At 48.4% G+C, this 14,694-nt stretch overlaps 1 long non-coding RNA gene across 1 annotated transcript; it reads left to right on the forward strand.

The window, feature by feature from the left end:
- The first annotated feature begins 1,996 nt into the window (after positions 1–1,996).
- LOC120521623 lies at positions 1,997–13,970 on the forward strand. The gene is made up of 3 exons (XR_005632177.1): positions 1,997–2,075; positions 12,809–12,982; positions 13,751–13,970. It is a non-coding gene; the product is annotated as an uncharacterized LOC120521623 (long non-coding RNA).
- The last annotated feature ends 724 nt before the right edge of the window (positions 13,971–14,694 follow it).

Raw genomic sequence — 14,694 nt, forward strand, 5'->3', positions numbered from 1 at the left:
CAGTTTCACTATTCGCGGTCAAAATCAGATGACCAATTCACATTATCATCACTGCCGCTTCATTCAAGTAATGCTTTAAGCCAGTTGTTCTAAAAATTGCCTTTTACAGCTTTTCACGTATACACCATTGTGTTTTTAGAATATTAATTTTGTGAATGGGCACCAGTGTGAGCTGGGGTGAGCTGTGATTAGTAAATCACAAAGGTGACTGAGTTATGGCTGGGACTGTTGTTGTGCAGGCAGAGGATGGCCCCACTCATTGGTTTTATTAATGTTTATGCCCCAATACGGCACTGCCAGGGTGGATTTTTTAATTATTAATGGGGTTTGGATGAATTTACTAATAATGATCATCGTACTGGGTGGAGTGGGATTTAATTGTACAGAGGACTGGTTTATGGATAGAAATAGGGCGGTTTTGATGTACAGTTATTGCTGATTGACTTGAGCAGGTTTGATCTCACTCCATTACCCAAATTTTACAAGGGGTATATTACTTATAAGCTCCTTTCTTCAGAGAGTGCCATCCAAATCCCTTCACTTTTCAATGAACCCCTCATTTTAATTCTTGTTTACATGTCCATTGCTTTTAAAATTAGTTTTGTAAGACTTTGATCAAAGAAGTGGCGAATGTGGTTTTTCTCAGTTATTGGAGGAGGACAACAAGAGTTTTAAAGATCCCACTGTGTTGGCTTAAGGATGAGCATACGATCAATAAGAACGGTCATTATTTATTATCCTTTATGGCAAAAGACTTCATCAGGCTTAGAGAAAATCAGAGAACTCGGACTTCAGTGAATCCAAAGAGCGGAGGAGGAGGTGTGCTGCTTTTCTGATCTGGAGGTGGAACCCAAATTGGACATGAATGGTGTGAGGAGGACTTGATTTTAAGGCTTGATAGACAGGAAAAGAAATTTTTTGATCTTTAAATAAGAAAGATGTGTATGTGTACTGCATTAAAGTTTTCCATTTTTCAAATCTAAAAAACACCGTCATGACACCCTGGACTGAAAATTAAATGTAAAAGGTCGAGGTCAGGACAGCATGGAGAATTTTAGTAAACCCCACTCTGCCATTTTGCTCTGAATAGGCAGTTAAGGTCAGAGGAGAGCTGAGAGTGGACAGCAGTGGTCAGCAGTAATGGGGTCACCTCACAGTCCACTCAGACCAGCTCTGTGCCCGGGGACTGGACTTTGGGATGCTGAGTGTCCATTCAGAGCTCGTCCACTGGCTTTATTACAAATTAGGAGAGAAATAAGAAAAACTGAGGTCACCATGCAGTGAGGCCTTTAGTGGACTGAGGTCAGCTGGTCAGTGGCACCGGTCAGCATGTGACATGTGAGTGTCAGAAGTGTCACATATCAGTCCACCCACCCTGTCCATTATGTCACTGATCACACAGTCAGTCCAGTCTTTGTCACAATACACGGACAGAGTGTCCTCATCAGTCTAAGTGGTCTGACATCAGGAGAGCCCACCATGACAGACACTTGAGTGTCGTGCTCTCCGATGTCCAGCAGTGACGGCGGTCTGACAGGAATCTGTGGATGGGGTCCTGCAAATCAGTCAAAAAGCCCCTCCATGTGCTGAGTCCTCAGTTACAGACACAAATCCAAGGTGGTCCCTCCGCTGTCACCGGCTTTGACAAGTCTGTCTGGACCCTCGAGGTGCAGGACACTGTCAGCCTCATGTGTCCACATGTCACTTTGGTGACTTGTCACCAGTCAGTGTGGTAGAAAGGCAGAAGACAGCGGTCAGGTATATAGAGCCTTACCTTATAAGGACACGTGGTCTCAGGGTCAAAGTGCATTTCAGTGAAACGGCGCAGTCATTGAGCCCTTGTGCTGTGTGTCCTTTTGTCTCTCTGTCTGTCCTCACTTGTCTCTCTTCTTCTTCACAGGCTCAGGTCTATGTGGTCTCACCTCGGCCTGCTGCTCAGCTCTCTCCTCGGTCCTCTCATCTCCAAACTCACAGCTGACATTTCTGAACTTGGCGACAACAACCTGGGAGATTCAGGGGCTCATCAGCTTAGTGAGGGGTCTCAGGAGTGACAACTGTAAATTAAAGGCACTGGTGTGAGTAAAGACGGGGAGGGGTGGGGATGTGAATGTGTTATTGATGGGCGGACTGATCACATGACAGCACATGGAGTGACCAGAGTGACAGTGACAAGTGGAGCTGACTGAGGTGACAGATAGGATGGACAACAAAGATAAGGAGAGACAGACAGAGGAAGATAAGGATGACCTGCTCTGTCAGATGAGACCACCTACTTGAGCCCCGGACCCCATCTCGACCAGTCTCCTCAATTCCTGTCTTCATGTCCTAATCCTGAGTGTCATCACAATAATAAATCCATCCTGTGACACCGCTCTGTGCCAGTGACCCTGAAGGTCTCTTCTGTATCCCCCATTAGGACAGTCTGGTCTTGATGTGACAATCTGAGATAACAGAGTCTCAGTCCATCACTCACTTCTCTATTCTGTCTGAAGTTCTCAAAGGTCGTGGCCTCCTAACTCACCGTCACATAACTGATAATCAGCTGAGAGTGGACACTTTTAAAAATGGCGGATCTCAGCAGGATAACACTAACATGTCAGCAGAGCAGGTGTCACATCAAGGTGGCTCATCTAACATGATGGTGACTTCAGTTGACACCAGTGGCTGCTTGTCCAGACCAATAAAGCACTTCTGGGATGAGCTGGAACTACAAGTGAGGAGCAGAAATGTGAGGCTGAGAAGTCTGAAGGACTCGTGATGTCAACATGGAGACAGAAATCCATAAGGAGACATTCATGTGTCTCAAGGGGTCAAGGTCTTGGAGAATTCCAGGCTCTTTAGAGGCAGAGGAGGCCTAACTGGTGTGCCTAATAAAGTGCTCACTGGGTGCCCCTGCAGATCTTGAGCACTTTGCTCTTCTTCTGCACACCCTTACACTCTTTAGTCCAGGGCCATGTCTTTGTGCACGTCATCATCTGCACTCACACTCAAAGAACTCTTGGTGTCTCTGCGTCTCTCCTTGTTGTCCCTCTTGTGTCCCATAGCAAGTTTGTCCCCCGCATGACCTTTTCTCTTATACTTCACCAGGCTGCCCCTCACACTCACACATTTGAACCTTTGCTCCTGTCTGTGCAGATCTCATCTTCATGACACTATTTCTATTTCTCTTATTTTGATCTTCTTCTTCTCTTTATTCTCCCAGTATGTCCTTCCAAATTCCCAGTCCATGTGGTGGACCTGCCTAAGGTCACTCTGATTCTGGTCACTCCTGGTTGGGGTCACTAGGTGGCAGGGCCTCCCCAGTAGCAGGAACTGAACACAAGCAGGATGGACAGGCCATCACAGAGGGTCCACACTCAGGGTCTACTGACCACCTCAGCGCCTCAAAGTCTTTAAACATCAAATAAAAAAGAAGAAAAACTGAAGGAAAACTACTGAGGAAAAGAGGAAACACATGTGGACCCAGTTCTCCCTCCCCATCCTAAACATGTCACTTGTCACTGATGTCTGACCTCGCAGGCTAAGCTGGTGCAGGAGCGTGACATCAGGCTGAGTCTTCAGGCAAGTGTCCTGAGCACATGGCGGACCACGGCAGACCCTCGCGGTTTTGTTTCCTTCTCTCAGATGACTTTCTTCTCCTTGAGGACACTAATGATGTCCCCTCAGTGACTGTGGACGTGTGTTGAACCCGAGTCTCTGTGGCTTGTAGACACTAAGGCTGTGTGCTGTATGAGCCAATCAGTGATCAGAGTTCAGCAAATGTTACAAACTTCAGGAAAAAATGACTGACTGCTGGCATTATGGGATAGGAGGAGGCCAACATTAAAGGAGATGGAAATGGAGAAGTTATTATGGGATATCAGGGGACAGGAGAGTGGAGAACAAAAAGAGAAGCAAATGTGCAGTCAGGAAGAAGGAGAATGAAGAAGTGAGAGCTGGAAATGAAGAAGAGAAACCCAAAGAGCGAGTGACACGGCCTCACCAGCAGAGGGCAGGACTTAGGGACCTGCAGGGGCTGACTGACGCAGACACTCAGATGTCTTATAAGATGTCCTAGACTGTCAGATGAACACGTCTGATCACCTTGAGAGAACTTCTCCATCACAGTCCTGATAATAATAATAATATTAATAATAAGGACAAGACTGTCACCTGACGATCACCACTGAGCTTTGTCTTGTCCATCTCGTTCTTCAGATCTCATTGTGTCCATCAATTTCATCCAAAGTGTGAAGGCAGCGCACTGAGGGCTTTGGCTTACAGCTGTGATTTGAACTCACGCTCTCTGATTTGATGTCATTTAACATTTTCTCTGAATATTTACTGACTGACTTGTCACAGCACATTCATCCTCATCATCGTTTTCTCAATGCTATTCATATTTCCAGTTCAGTTCCCTTTATTGTGACTCTTGGCTTTATGTCACTCAAAGTCCTGTGACCTCTTTGCTGGTCATTCAAGGTGACACAAGTGAGTCAGGGTGGGATTTGAACTGGCGTCCCTTTGGTTGTCAGGCCTGTCCTTGAGCCACTGGACCACACTTTCTTCGGTGACACCTGAGCTTTGACAGAGCAGATGGCTGACTTGTGTTACTTTTGGTGGGGTTTGATATTTTAAAGCTTAGTGAAGGTCCTGCCATCTTTAACCCACCCACTTACTGTCCATTGGCCTGTCCTGCCTGATTGGATGACAAAGTTGGCAGTCATGTGACCCCAAATGTGGAAGGGCTGTGCATTTCTAACGCCCAAGAAAAAGCTCAAATACAAAAGGAAAGAATTCAAAGACCCCAAAGAGAACTGTGATGGTCTGAGAGGAGCTCAGGGTCATCAGGAATTCAGCAGCTCAGCTCATCGCCATCGGCCTGTGAAGATCAGGAAACAAATCCAAAGAACAAGAACATCCCATAATAAACAAACAGAATGTGACGAGAACATCAAATAAGTGTCTGTTCATAGCCTAGTACCTCATCACACACACAAATCCCTCTAAAGGCTCAAGTGAAGCCCCCATGGCAGCCTGTTTGAGGGGACCTGATTCTCGAGGTCCGACCACATAAACCTCACAGTCTGATGGCCAATGTGTTCTGTGATTCTCTCAATGCTGTCCTCAGGTCAGACTAACAGATGTCAGTATTTTGGAGTACACACACACACACACACACCACATATGTGTCACCTTATTTAATAAAGGATACTGCAGACCACCCATCACCACCATCTCTCCCAAAGTCACTAAGTCCTCATGTGCTCCCTTGTCACCTCAGCAGATCAGCAGCTACTGTTGTTCCCAGTTTGACAGTCCAGTTCACTTCCTGTGGCCTCAAAGTGTCCATCCCAATCCCCAGCACTTTCTATTGGTTTGTGACTTCAGTTGTCCCAACTTGTGACCCTTAGTGACAAAGTGACATTTGCTCAGCCCATCTCTGATGTCACTTTTATGCTCCTGATGTCCACGTGCCCCTCTGTTGATGTCCTGCACATCAGACTTGTGACGTGACCCCATTGTCATGTATTCTACCCTCACAGCTCGAGTCTTACATGTTTCTTTGACAAATCGTCACTTAATTGATGACAATAGTGTCACCCCTTTATTACAATGCTGGCACCTTGAACAGAGGACATGTCATCATTTGAATGTTCAAAGTGTGTGCAGACATCGGCCTAAACCAACATATCCTAATGTGATATCAAGAACACACAAATGACGGGGGGTCCTAAACACGGGGACAGCTGCAGTGGACACCAACACTCTTTAATGTCACACACGTCATTTTAGGATTTATTTAGCAACGTGTGCTATGTTTTATTGTTTGCCCTGAAGAAGTCATTGAGAGAATCGTGTGGCCCTCAGACTGTGAGGTTTATGTGGTCTGACCTCGAGAAGCAGGACCCCTCAAACAGACTGCCATGGGGACTTCACTTGTGTCTTCAGAACTAAATGGTGTGGAATGAGCCTGGGACACAGACAGGCAGACATGTTGTAAATGATCACCACACGTTTATTTTCTACAATATTTACAATGTCAAATAGTGCCACACAACCCACAGACTTCACCAAACTCCTGGCCTCTCACGCATGGGCCTTCCTTCTTCGGCCGCCTCCACTTTCCTCTCCAAGCTTAGTCCTCTCTCTTCACCTGACTCCAGAAATTGTCTAAAGGGAGGCAGCCCTTTAATAAGCTTGTGGATGTGCTCCAGGTGTGTTCTGAACATCCCACCGAAGGCCCAGTGTGGCGGAAGTGCCGGCTGCATCCCCGGAAGCTGTATCCCTGCTCTTCTTCACCCCAGCACTTCCTGGTGTGGCAGAAGTATGAGGTCCAGGGATGGCACCGAGGCCCTCTTGCGGTGACCACAAGCCCCCACAGGTTTGAGCTTCAAAGCTATGTACCTGTGGTCCTCATAGCAACCAGGGTGGCAGCCCCAATGTGGTCTGAGAGTGGGTGTAGACCCTCTTCCGTCCTTCAAAGCATCCCGCCAGGTCTTCCCCAGGCATCTGCCAAAAATGATTTTCTTTGTGATTTAGGACTGAGCTGAAGAGACGATCCGTTTGGTTTTCTTTTCACATTCTCTCATATTCTGTCTGTTTATGGGATGTGTTGTTGTTCTTTTTGATTTGTTTCCTGATCTTCACCGGTGAGTTAATCCCTGAATTCCTGATGATTCTTGTCCTTTTCTGAGCCCCTGATGTGTTCTTCTTGTGATCATCTGATTCTTTTCTCTTTCGGTGGCCCAGCTGCTGTTCTTCTGGTCTTTTTCTTCTTTAATTCTCCCTGTGGTTTGATGTCACTGAGATGTCACTTGTGTCATTTCTAACTCCTACCAGCAGGTGGCGATGCTAGCAGGTCACTCTGCCATTTTGCTCTGAATTGGCAGCTCAGGTCAGAGGAGAGCTGGGAGTGGACAGCAGTGGTCAGCAGTAATGGGGTCACTTCACAGTCCACTCAGACCACCTCTGTGCCCAGGGGACTGGACTTTGGGATGCTGAGTGTCCATTTAGAGCTCGTCCACTGGCTTTATTACAAATTAGGAGAGAAATAAGAAAACTGAGGTCACCAGCAGTGAGGCCTTTAGTGGACTGAGGTCAGCTGGTCAGTGGCACCGGTCAGCATGTGACGTGTGAGTGTCAGAAGTGTCACATGTCAGTCCTGCCCACCCTGTCCATTATGTCACTGATCACACAGTCAGTCCAGTCTTTGTCACAATAGACAGACAGAGTGTCCTCATCGTCTAAGTAGTCTGACATCAGGAGAGCCCACCATGACAGACACTCGAGTGTCGCTCTCCGATGTCCAGCAGTGACCGGCATGTCTAACAGGAATCTGTGGATGGGGTCCTGCAAATCAGTCAAAGCCCCTCCATGTGCTGAGTCCTCAGTTACAGACACAAATCCAAGGTGGTCCCTCTGCTGTCATTGGCTTTGACAAGTCTGTCTGGACCTTAGAGTGCAGGACACTGTCAGCCTCACGTTCCTTCACATTCCTGTCCACATGTCACTTTGAGTGACGTGTCACCAGTCAGTGTGGCAGGAAGGCAGAAGATGTTGTCAGGTATATAGTGCCTTACCTTATAAGCACTGTGGTGGTCTCAGGGTCAAAGTGCATTTCAGTGAAGACGGCGCAGTCATTGAGCCCTTGTGCTGTGTGTCTTTCTGTCTGTCTGTCTGTCTGTCACTCACTCTCTCTCTTCTTCTCCACAGGTTGTTCTCTTGTGGTCTCACCTCGGCCTGCTGCTCAGCTCTCTCCTCGGTCCTCTCGTCTCCAAACTCATGGCTGACTGAACTGAACCTGAACAACAAACAACCTGGGAGATTCAGGGGCTTGTCAGCTGAGTGAGGGTCTCAGGAGTGACAACTGTAAATTAGAGACACTGCTGTGAGTAAAGAGGGGGAGGGGTGGGGTTGTGAATGTGTTATTGATGGGCGGGTTGATGACATGACATCACATGGAGTGACCAGAGTGACAGTGACAAGTGGAGCTGACTGAGGTGACAGACAGGAAGGACAACAAAGACAAGGAGAGACAGACAGAGGAAGAGAGGAGGACCTGCTCTGTCAGATGAGACCACCTACTTGAGCACCGGACCCCATCTCCTCCACTCTTCTCAAATCCTATCTTCATGTCCTAATCCTCACTGTCATCAAAATAATTAATCAATCCTGTGACACCACGTCTGTGCCATCGACCTGAAGGTCTCTTCTGTATCCCCCCATTATGACAGTCTGATCTTGATGTGACAATCTGAGATAACAAGTCTCAGTCCATCACTCACTTCTCTATTCTGTCTGAAGTTCTCAAGAGTGTCGTGGCCTCCTAACTCATCGTCCACGTAACTGATAATCAGCTGAGAGCGAACACTTTTAAAAATGGAGGATCTCAGCAGGATAACATGACATGTCACAGAGCAGGTGTCACCTCAAGGTGGCTCATCTAACATGACGGTGACTTCAGTTGACACCAATGTCTGCCTGTCCAGTCCAATAAAGCACTTCATGGGATGAGCTGGGACTGCAAGTGAGGAGCAGAAATGTGAGGCTGAGAAGTCTGAAGGACTGCGTGATGTCAACATGGAGACAGAAATCCATAAGAAGCCATTCATGTGTCTCTAGGGGTCAACACCTTGGAGAATTCAGGCTCTTTAGAGGCCGAGGTGCCCACCTAGTGTGCCTAATAAAGTGTCCACTGGGTGCCCCTGCAGATCTTGAGCACTTTGCTCTTCTCCTGCACACCCTGCTTTACACTCTTTTAGTCCAGTGGCCATGTCTTTGTGCACACGTCATCATCTGCACTCACACTCACTCGTCACTCTTTGTGTCTTCTGCTCGTCTCTCCTTGTCGTCCCTCTTGTGTCCCCCATAGCAGGTTTGTCCCCCACATGTCCTTTTCTCTGACACCCCACCAGCTGTCCCTCACACTCACACACTTGAAAATTTGCTCCAGTCTTTGCAGATCTCATCTTCATGACGCCTCATTTCTATTTCTCTTATTCTGATCTTCTTCTTCTTTATTTTCCCAGTATGTCCTCACAAATTCCCAGTCCATGTGGTGGCACCTGCCCAGTAATGTCACTCTGATTCTGGTCACTAAGTGTCAGGGGGCCTCTCCCAGTAGCAGGAACTGAACACAAGCAGGATGGACAGGCCATCACAGAGGGTCCACACTCATGGGGTCTAACTGACCACCTCAGCAGCTCAAAGTCTTTAAACATCAAATAAGAAGAAGAAACTGTGAAGGACAAACTACTGAGAGAAAAGGAGGAAACACATGTGGACCCCCAGGTCTCCTCCCCGTCCTAAACATGTCACTGTGGTGTATCAGGTCCACAGCTCACGTCAACAGGGCCACTTTTTATATAAATAATCAGCGCACTCGCGCTTAGAGAGGTGGTGTGGTATGTGTGGCCGGAGCAGTTCCCATGTGATTTGTGAGGTCCTCACTTAAGTGCACAGGTGAGGAGTCGTCCTCATCTCGTATATTGGCACCGGGAGCTGCTAATTGCCACATCTGACCCACGTCCCGTAATAAATACTGTAGAAGGCCAGGCGGCTAGAGGGAGAGTACAGGAAAGAACCGGAGGTTAATGAAGCAGGAAGCAGAGAGGAGAAGGCCGTGTGTGAGCTGAGCAGGACGAACAAAAGGCAGCTGGACAGTGAGCCCTCATGGGGTGTTTGGCTGGCACCCCGGGAGCAGTCGGTAGTGGTCACTCCTGCTGAGCATTATTGAGGAGTGGCAGTGACCAAAAGGAGGATGGCTCGCTGCATAAGGCAGGAAGGCAGCGGGAGTCGGGACTTGGGATGTGAAAGCCCCAGCGTTAGCGCCCTGGTCACTGGGGAGCCCAAGTCACGGTCAGGTGAAGCCCACCGGAGCCAGAGATCAGCAAGGGAAACAGACCAGCAGTAGAAGTCAAAAAGAAGGTCAGCTGCAGGTAGGGTGGCTCCCCAGGTGCATAGCCTGGACGGGAGAAGCAGGGGAGTCACCAGCAGAAAGGCACCGGGATGTGTTTTAAAAAAGACGGCTTCCAGCCATGGTTATAACCTCAGTTTTTAACGATTTATTGATTGATTTTAACCTCCACAAGTCACAGCGTTTTATCCATCCATCCAGTGTCCAACCTTCTATATCCTTACTACAGGGTCATGGGGGTCTGCTGGAGCCAATCCCAGCCAACACAGGGCACAGGGCAGGAAACAAACCCCGGGCAGGGCGCCAGCCCACCTCAGGACACACACACACACACACACACACCAATCACACACACACAAATCACACACTAGGGACAATTTAGGGTCACTAATCCACCTAACCTGCATGTCTTTGGACTGTGGGATTATTAATATGAAGATTATTGAGAGACGCTGCACTTATTTATTTGAACACTGTTTTGGTTTGTTGATTTTAAATAACAGCTCTTTGCACTTTTTCCACCATCCCATTACTTCACTGTTTGTGCCTCACTGTCTAGCTCATCGGTGACATTACCAATGGTGTCGGGTTCAAGGGCTCCCAAAAGGCAGATAGGAGCATAAAGTAGAACCCGCATCGTCACAGTCACTTGTCACTGAGGTTTGACCTGAGCAGGCTAAGCTGGTGCAGGACGTGACATCAGGCCGAGTCTTCAGGGCAGGCGTCTTGAGCACATGGTTGTCCCCTTCACTCAGATGAGTTTCTTCTCATGAGGACACTAAAGATGTCCCTTCAGTGACTGTGACGTGTTGAACGCGAGTCTCTGTGGCCTACTGTCCTCAGGTCAGACTGACAGATGTCAGTATTCTGGAGTACACACACACACACACACACACACACACACACACACACACACACACCACATATGTGTCACCTTATTTAATAAAGGGCGCCGCAGACCACCCATCACCACCATCTCCCCTAAAGACACTAAGCCTTCGTGTGCTCCTTGTCACCTCGGCAGATCAGCAGCTACTGTTGTTCCCAGTTTGACAGTCCAGTTCACTTCCTGTTGTCTCAAAATGTCCATCACAATCCCCAGCACTTTCTATTGGTTTGTGACTTCAGTTGTCCCATCTTGTGACCCTTAGTGACAAAGTGACATTTGCTCAGCCCATCTCTGATGTCACTTTTATGCTCCTGATGTCCACGTGCTCCTCTTTTGGTGTCCTGCACATCAGACTTGTGACATGACTCCATTGTCATGTATTCTACCCTCACAGCTCAAGTCTTGCCTGTTTCTTAGACAAATCGTCACTTGATTGATGACAATGGTGTCACCCTTCATTACAATGCTGGCACCTTGAACAGAGGACATGTCCTCATTTGAATGTTCAAAGTGTCTGCAGACATCGGCCTTAACCAGCGTATCCTAATGTGATATTGAGAACACACAAATGACGGGGGGTCCTAAACACGGGGACAGCTGCAGTGGACACCAACACTCTTTAATGTCACACACGTCATTTTTAGGATTTCTTTAGTATCGTGTGTTATGTTTTATTGTTTGCCCTGAAGAAGTCATTGAGAGAATCACGTTGGCCCTCAGACTGTGAGGTTTATGTGGTCTGACCTCGAGAAGCAGGACCCCTCAAAAAGACTGCCATGGGGGACTTCACTTGTGTCTTCAGAACTTAAAGGATTTTCTTGTGATTTAGGACTGAGCTATGAAGAGACGATTGTTTGGTTTTCTTTTCACCTTCTCTCATATTCTGTCTGTTTATTATGGGATGTGTTGTTGTTCTTGTGATTTGTTTCCTGATCTTCACAGGTGAGTTAATCCTGGTGGTCCGGACTGCTGAATTCCTGATGATTCTCGTCCTTTTCTGAGCCCCTGACGTGTTCTTCTTGTGATCTTCTGATTCTTTTCTCTTTCGGTGGCCCAGCTGCTGTTCTTCTTGTCTTTTTCTTCTTTAATTCTCCGTGTGGTTTGATGTCACTGAGATGTCACTTGTGTCATTTCTAACACCTACCAGCAGGTGGCGATGCTAGCAGGTCACTCTGCCATTTTGCTCTGAATGGGCAGCTCAGGTCAGAGGAGAGCTGGGAGTGGACAGCAGTGGTCAGCAGTAATGGGGGTCACTTCACAGTCCACTCAGACCACCTCTGTGCCCAGGGACTGGACTTTGGGATGCTGAGTGTCCATTCAGAGCTCGTCCACTGGCTTTATTACAAATTAGGAGAGAAATAAGAAAACTGAGGTCACCAGCAGTGAGGCCTTTAGTGGACTGAGGTCAGCTGGTCAGTGGCACCGGTCAGCATGTGACGTGTGAGTGTCAGAAGTGTCACATGTCAGTTCTGTCCACCCTGTCCATTATGTCACTGATCACACAGTCAGTCCAGTCTTTGTCACAATAGACAGACAGAGTGTCCTCATCGTCTATGTGGTCTGACATCAGGAGAGCTCACCATGACAGACACTTGAGTGTCACGCTCTCTGATGTCCAGCAGTGACCGGTGTGTCTAACAGGAATCTGTGGATGGGGTCCTGCAAATCAGTCAAAGCCCCTCCATGTGCTGAGTCCTCAGTTACAGACACAAATCCAAGGTGGTCCCTCCGCTGTCATTGGCTTTGACAAGTCTGTCTGGACCCTCGAGTGCAGGACACTGTCAGCCTCATGTCCTTCACATTCCTGTCCAGTGTCCACATGTCACTTTGGTGACTTATCACCAGTTAGTGTGGTAGGAAGGCAGAAGATGCTGTTAGGTATATCGCGCCTTATCTTATAAAGACAGCAGTGGTCTCAGGTTCAAAGTGCATTTCAGTGAAGACGGCAGTCATTGAGCCCTTGTGCTGTGTGTCCTTCTGTCTGTCTGTCTGTCCTCACTCGTCTCTCTTCTTCTCCACAGGTTGAACTCTTGTGGTCTCACCTCGGCCTGCTGCTCAGCTCTCTCCTCGGTCCTCTCGTCTCCAAACTCACGGCTGACTGCACTGGACATGAACAGAAACAACCTGGGAGATTCAGGGGCTCGTCAGCTGAGTGAGGGGCTCAGGAGTGACAACTGTAAATTAAAAGGACTGTGGTGAGTAAAGAGGGGGAGGGGTGGGGGTGTGAATGTGTTATTGATGGGCGGGCTGATCACATGACAGCACATGGAGTGACCAGAGTGACAGTGACAAGTGGAGCTGACTGAGGTGACAGACAGGAAGGACAACAAAGATAAGGAGAGACAGACAGAGGAAGAGAGGAGGAGGAGGAGTGTGAGATGGACAAGAAGAAGAAGAAATGGACAGCAGCTGAGTGTCCAGCCAGAGACAGGGGGACAAGGACACAGGGGGATCAGGACAGCAGACAGTGTGGACAGGAGGAGAGGGGGACATGACAGTCTGGGGGCTGAGGGTCATTATTAACAAACAAGAAAGAGCAGAGCAGCAGACAGGGGATCAGTGGACAAGAGGAAGAAACAAGATGGAGGATGAGAGACGAGCAGGAGACGAAATGAGAGAAGACATGAGAGTGAGGAGGAGAAAGAAGAGAAAATGAAGAGAGACGGAGCACTAGAGAGACAGACAGGAAGTGACAGCAGGGGGACAGAGGGGACAACAGCACGCCAACTGGACAGACCACCTTCTCTATGAAATGTGACGCGACCAGCAGGCCTTCAGATGATGTTGACCAATCGGTGAGTGGACTGAGTGACTGACAGACCGACACACACGTCATGTGACTCAGATGAGCACAGACACTGAGAGGAATTCTGGGTGACATCAGGGGGCTTGTCAGTGTGACAGTGCAGTGTGTGTGTGTCGCGCCCCTGCTGTTTGTAACTCACACTTGTGTCTTCTCACAGGCTGCGGTTTAACGGGATCAGTGAGAGTGAGAAGAGGAACCTGAGGTCAGTAGAGGAGGAGCTGAGGAGGTCTGGACGTCAGCTGACTATCTACACATGAGAAGACCAGCAGTGGTGATCAGACTGACCCCCTGTCAGTGACGGAGCCCCCCGTCCACTCTCCCCTAAATTCTCCTCTTTCTTCTTTTTGTTCTCCTCTCAGCTCTGCTACTAATTTAATAAACTCTTCGTGTCTCCTCATCCCGTCTGCTTCTCCTTTAATGTCACTTTCATTTTTCCCACCTTGTGACCCTCAACTGGTGACAAAACTCAAACCGACTCGGACCTGCAGACCCCCAAGTTTCACCACTAGAGGCAGTAAAGCAGTGGGGGTCATCCTGTAAAAGCCCCCAAGGAAGAGCAAAGAAAGGTGTACAGTCCAGCTGTGGGGTGACAGGGGGCCTGAGGCTGTAGTGACACTGGGGACAAGGCTAGTCCACCACAGGATGCCATCAGTGCTCGTCTCCATCGTCACTAGGTGTCATTTGAACCCGTGTCTGCTCCGTGTCCCCCAAGTCCTGTCTGCCATCTGCTGATTCTCCTTTGGCGACACGTTAACTCCCACGAGGCTCAGTTTTGATTTTGATTTTCTTTTTTATTCGTCGTCTCCACTTCACCGTCCCCTCCAGTCGTGTCCTCGTAGTGAGCAGCGGCCTGAACAAGTGAGCCATTAAAAAGAAATAAAAGAAAAGACGAGGAGAACATGGAGGAGTGTGGAGATGGGAAGGACTGGCGCTGTCCAGGGTGGGGTCCTGACTTGATGTGGACAGATGGCCGCTGAGGGACCACCACCTGAACTGGACTGAGGGGGCTTAGAAAATGGATAGACAGACAAGGGGGAATAAACTGAACTGGGAATTGAGAAAGAAACTGGGAAATAAAATATGAGTGGGAGTGGGATGAGG

Source organism: Polypterus senegalus, chromosome 2 (genome assembly GCF_016835505.1).
Source record: "Polypterus senegalus isolate Bchr_013 chromosome 2, ASM1683550v1, whole genome shotgun sequence".
NCBI classification, from domain to species: domain Eukaryota; kingdom Metazoa; phylum Chordata; class Cladistia; order Polypteriformes; family Polypteridae; genus Polypterus; species Polypterus senegalus.